The 5,670-nt window shown below is 38.9% G+C and overlaps 1 non-coding gene across 1 annotated transcript; it reads right to left on the minus strand.

Moving 5' to 3' along the window:
* Positions 1-2,673: 2,673 nt before the first annotated feature.
* LOC133098484 (U1 spliceosomal RNA) lies at positions 2,674-2,837 on the minus strand. Its single transcript, XR_009702184.1, has one exon. It is a non-coding gene; the product is annotated as a U1 spliceosomal RNA (small nuclear RNA).
* Between the last annotated feature and the right edge of the window lie 2,833 nt (positions 2,838-5,670).

Consider the following 5,670-nt stretch of genomic DNA (forward strand, 5'->3'; position numbering starts at 1 on the left):
GAAGGGCAGCCCCACGGAAAACGGTGCTGGGAAGACTGCACACCCCATAACCCACGCGGCTCCACCGCACACCAGCCTGACCTAAAACCCAGCTTTGCACACCAAGCCCTTCTGGGTGGCACGAAGACGGGCCCCCTCAGCCGTCAGTCGCCCCCAGGAAGCTTCTCCCCACTTTTCCCCAATTTTCCTCACCTTTTCCTCCCCGCGTCGCCTGCGTCCTCAGGAAACCCAGCTCCCGTCAGCGTGGACGCAGCCCCACGTTGTCCTGAAACCGAAACCCCAGCGAGTCCTGAGAAGACCGAGCTCCTGTCAGCAGAGACGCTGAGCTCAGCGTCCCAGCCGCAGCCCCACCGTCGACTGAGGAGACACAAGTCCTCTCAGCTGCGCTCAGAGCCGAGTCCGCGGGGAACGCGCATGCGCTGTGGGTCAGAGAGGCGGGCTCGGCGCCACCCTGTGGTCCGTGCAGGAAGTGCAGGCCGCGCCTCCCTCACGGGTCAGAGTTCACGCCCTTCTCTTCCTGCACTGCGTGGAAGACACTCTACAAATGGCAATACTGTACCTGTCATGAGCTTTTGGCAGATGCTCCGGATGACTTCATCGAGTCAGAAGGTCAGATTCCATTCAGGCTGAGATGTGATAAGTCACACTTTCTAAATGACCTCCCAGCCCCATGCTAAAGAGCTCTCTTATAATCACCTATTCCGTTTTGATTCTGCCTTCACAAGTGAAAGAATCCAAGCTCAAGAGCCTACACACTGTATGACCCCGTTTATATGACGTTCTGGAAAAGGCAAACTAAGAGATGGTAAACAGATCACGCCGCAGTTCAGATACCTTAGCGATGGACCTCTGCCACCGTGCATCTGTCTAAACCATAGATTTTTATGGTCCCACGAGTCAATTGAAACCTATTCAAATCAAGCAATCAAGGAAGTGGGAGTGTCACAGGGTAGAATACACGTAATCTAAAATGTATGAGAAAACTCACTGTCAGTGGCGGGGCAAAAGGTGCTGGCCTCAGTAACTTTAGAAATGAACTTTAGAAATGAACAGAATGTCTAGACTAAAGGCAAAATGTCTAGACTAAAGGCATAAACAGCGGACTCTATAAAGTTCTTTCCCATGGGGGTAGGAGCTAAGAGTATTGAAACGGCTATATCTATGATCTGGAATAGAACAAGCAATGAATTAAATAAATAAACGGACTTGGGCATGAGAACAGATGCTTGAGGGATCATGGTTCTTACAACACAATCATTCTCTGGGGCATTATTTCCGAATTCTGTAGTGTAGACGTTGTGTATCTACAAATCTCCATAGATGTGTGACTTTTTGATTTGGTAAGAAGGCCTTTTGTATACACTTTAGTTGGAGTAGCATGGTTCAGATGAAAACCTGCTAAAGTACTTTCTAAAGTATTCCTATATATTTCTATGGAATTTCTAAAGTAAGTCTATATTGTGTACAGTATAAGATACTAGCTCTTATAGTATCTGGTTTATTGTGAGAATCTACCTTTATGACAGAAATTATCTTAGGAGACGTCAAGGAATCAAGTAATTCATGTACTCGTTCATGTTTAAATAGTACCTGAAGAGTCTGAGAAGCTTTTTTGTTTCTATATTATTTCAAAGAAGCAAATTGTTCTAAAATCGAACCTGTTACTGGTGTATAGATTTACTGTTTTATTTAGACAATTTGGCATGTCCTAAAAAGTGTCATAGGTTAGTTCAATTTAACTTTTGGTAAGAAATTAGATTCAATAGGCGTGACTAGACTACTTATTTTAGTAAACACATATTTTTCCATTACATGTTTAATTTAAAAGCAACCAGAGCAAACATAGTAAGTCAGATTCTGGTTTTGGAGTGTCCATAAATTCTGTTCTGAGCATGAACAATTCCTTAATTACAGATATACAGTCACATGATTTCCCTTTATGACTGTTAGAGAATTATTGGATGAAAAGTGTTACATCACCATCAACAGATGAATGGATAAAGAAGATGTAGTATGTATATGCTATGGAATATTACTCAGCCATAAGAAAGAATGAAATCCCGCCATTTATGACAACATGGCTGGACCTAGAGGGTATTATGCTAAGGGAAATAAGTTGGACAGAGAAAGACAAATACTGTACGATTTTACTTATATGTGGAATCTGAAAAACACAACAAATTAACAAACATAAAACCAAAACAGACTCATAGGTACAGAGAACAAACTGGTGGTCACCAGAGGGAATAGGGTGGGAAGATGGGTGAAATAGGTGAAGGGGATTATGAGGTACAAACTTCCAGTTATAAAATAACTAAGTCACAGGGTTGTAAGGTAGAACACAGGGAATGTAGTCAATAATATTGTAATACCCTTGCGTGGTGACAGATAGTAACCAGACTGACATGGTGATCAATTTGTAATGTATATAACATTGAATCAGTATGTTGTACACTTGAAACTAATGTAATATTGTGTGTCAACTATATTTCAAATTTTAAAAAAAGGAAAAATGGAAAGCTGTATTGTTCATAAATAATTACAGCCCATTTCCCTGGAGAGTTTAGATGAAGAGCATGGAATTTCAGGATGCAAGGTTTCCCTGTAAGCAGCACTACTGAACAGATTTTAGACAGTTTTCCTTGTGTTTCTTTTTTTTTTTTCTTTTTTTAACAGGGGAAAGCGCAAACGCAGTCCCGCACTACGACAAATTATGCAGTCGAGTTTCCTACATTTGGGGAAATCGCAGGGGTCAGCACATCCAGAGTGCAATGGATAAGCCTCAACCTGGGAAAACCACCTTCGTGATCATGGTATCTCCCCTGCCAGGTGAGTATCCTTGCGTTTCTTAACCATTATGGGCCGTTGGTTCCTTTAATGGCCTTCCTGTTCACAATATTTACACATATTCGTGTCTAGGGGCTCCCAATTAGAGCACAAAGTTTTGCTCTTTTTTTTTTCCTGTAGAGGAGTTATTTTGTCTAGAGAGCCAAAAATTTCTATCAATTATGAGCTTGTTTATTTTCTAAATCTTTCCAAAATGTCCTTTCACACTTATTGGAATGAGGAGGTGATGGTTAAAGGGTTCAAAGTTTCATTACGCAAGATAAATAAGTTCTGGAGATCTGCTATACAGCACAGTGCCTACACCTAAAAATATGGTAGCACATATTTAAAATATGCTAAGAGGATAGGGCAGATCTTGTGTTACATGTTCTCATCACATCAAGCAGTAACAACAACAATAATAACAATAATATTATAGGAGGCAGAATGAAGCTTTGGGGGGTGATAGTATGTTTATGGCCTTGATATTGATGATGGTTTCATGACCTTGATATTAATGATAATTTAATGTCTATATACTAATCCCCAAACTCACTGAGTTGTATGCATTAAATATGTACAGCTTTTCTTTTGCACAGCAAAGGAAACCATAAATAAGATGAAAAGACAACCCTCAGAATGGGAGAAAATATTTGCAAACGAACCAACTGACAAAGGATTAATCTCCAATATATACAAGCAGCTCATGCAGCTCAATATCAAAAAAACAAACAACCCAGTCCAAAAATGGGCAGAAGACCTAAATAGACATTTCTCCAAAGAAGATATACAGATTGCCAACAGACACATGAAAGAATGCTCAACATCACTAATCATTAGAGAAATGCAAATCAAAACTACAATGAGGTATCACCTCACACAGGTCAGAAAGGCCATCATCAAAAAATCTAGAAACAATAAATGCTGGAGAGGGTGTGGAGAAAAGGAAACCCTCCTACACTGTTGGTGGGAATGTAAATTGATACAGCCACTATGGAGAACAGTATGGAGGTTCCTTAAAAAACTAAAAATAGAACTACCATACGACCCAGCAATCCCACTACTGGGCATATACCCTGAGAAAACCATAATTCAAAAAGAGTCATGTACCACAGTGTTCACTGCAGCACTATTTACAATAGCCAGGACATGGAAGCAACCTAAGTGTCCATCGACAGATGAATGGATAAAGAAGATGTGGCACATATATACAATGGAGTATTAGTCAGACATAAAAAGAAACGAAATTGAGTTATTTGTAGTGAGGTGGATGGACCTAGAGTCTTTCATACAGAGTGAAGTAAGTCAGAAAGAGAAAAACAAATACCGTATGCTAACACATATACATGGAATCTAAAAAAAAAAAAAGAAATGGTTCTGAAGAACCTAGGGGCAGGACAGGAATAAAGACGCAGACGTAGAGAATGGACTTGAGGACGTGGGGAGGGGGAAGGGTGAGCTGGGATGAAGTGAGAGAGTGGCATGGACATATATACACTACCAAATGTAAAATAGATAGCTAGTGGGAAGCAGCCGCATAGCACAAGGAGATCAGCTCCATGCTTTGTGACCACCTAGAGGGGTGGGATAGGGAGGGTGGGAGGGAGATGCAAGAGGGAGGGGATGTGGGGATATATGTATATGTACAGCTGATTCACTTTGTTATACAGCAGAAACTAAAACACCATTGTAAAGCAATTATACTCCAATAAAGATGTTAAAAAAAATAATGTCTCTTAGCTAAGTAAAAATTTTAAGAGGGCTTACCACTTAATCTTCTCTACTAAAAATAATGTAAACTCTTCCGTGATAAATTATCTCACAAAATAAAAGTGACTTCCCCATGTTAAAAAAAAAAATATGTACAGCTTTTTATAAATCCATCTTACCTCAATAAAATGATTTTTTTTTTAAAGAAGCTAGGCACAAAGGACCTCACACTGTATGATTTCATTCACATGAAATGCCCAAAGAAGGCAAATCTACAGATATAAAAAGTAGATTAGTGGTTGCCAAGGGCTGGGGAGGATAGGAGACCCAGAGGTGATAGCAAATGGATGCAGTTTCTTTTAGGGACAATGAAAATGTTCTAAAATTGTTTGTGAGAGTAGATACACGATTCTGTGAATACATCAAAAACCATGGCATGACACTTTTAACCGGTGAATTTTATGGTATGTGAATTATATCAAAATAAAGTTGTTAATAAAAAGAATTCTACTTCCATCTTACTTTTTTTTAAATGAAACATAAAATTCACATTTTTTTCCTATATTATAAAAATTGCTTTCAAGGAGCACCTTAAATTGTTATAGGTTTTAAAATTTATGTCACATTTCTAGAGCCGTCATGTCATTATATTTATATTCAAAATGCATGGTATTTCTAGATTAGCTTGTTCTCAAAATAAAATAAATTCACTACCTGTTCCCAAAAATTCAAGGAAAAAATCATCAGTTATAAAAAACTGTATTATAAATTCAATTATTTGACTGCAGTTAGAATTTTCATAATTAAAGATAGAATTGTATTACTGATTGTGCTAATATCAGAATATTAGCCATTAATGATTTTGTTTATTATGTTATTGATGAAATAAAGGCAAGCTCTCTGCTATCATATGTAAGCACTAAGAATCTTTGTATACAAGCTCTAAGTCAAAAGACTGAAATATTTTCTGAAAGAAAACAACTGGAATTGGAAACAGTGTTACAAGGAAAGAGCCAACTCTGACATGTTGGATCTGTTTCTTTTACTTTAACCTTTGCTTTCCCGCGGCTTTTGTTCACTAAAAGGATACTGTCTATACATAATGGCCTGCCTCAGGGAACCCTGCCTCTCTGC

The sequence above is a fragment of the Eubalaena glacialis genome, chromosome 9 (genome assembly GCF_028564815.1).
Source record: "Eubalaena glacialis isolate mEubGla1 chromosome 9, mEubGla1.1.hap2.+ XY, whole genome shotgun sequence".
Classification (NCBI taxonomy): domain Eukaryota; kingdom Metazoa; phylum Chordata; class Mammalia; order Artiodactyla; family Balaenidae; genus Eubalaena; species Eubalaena glacialis.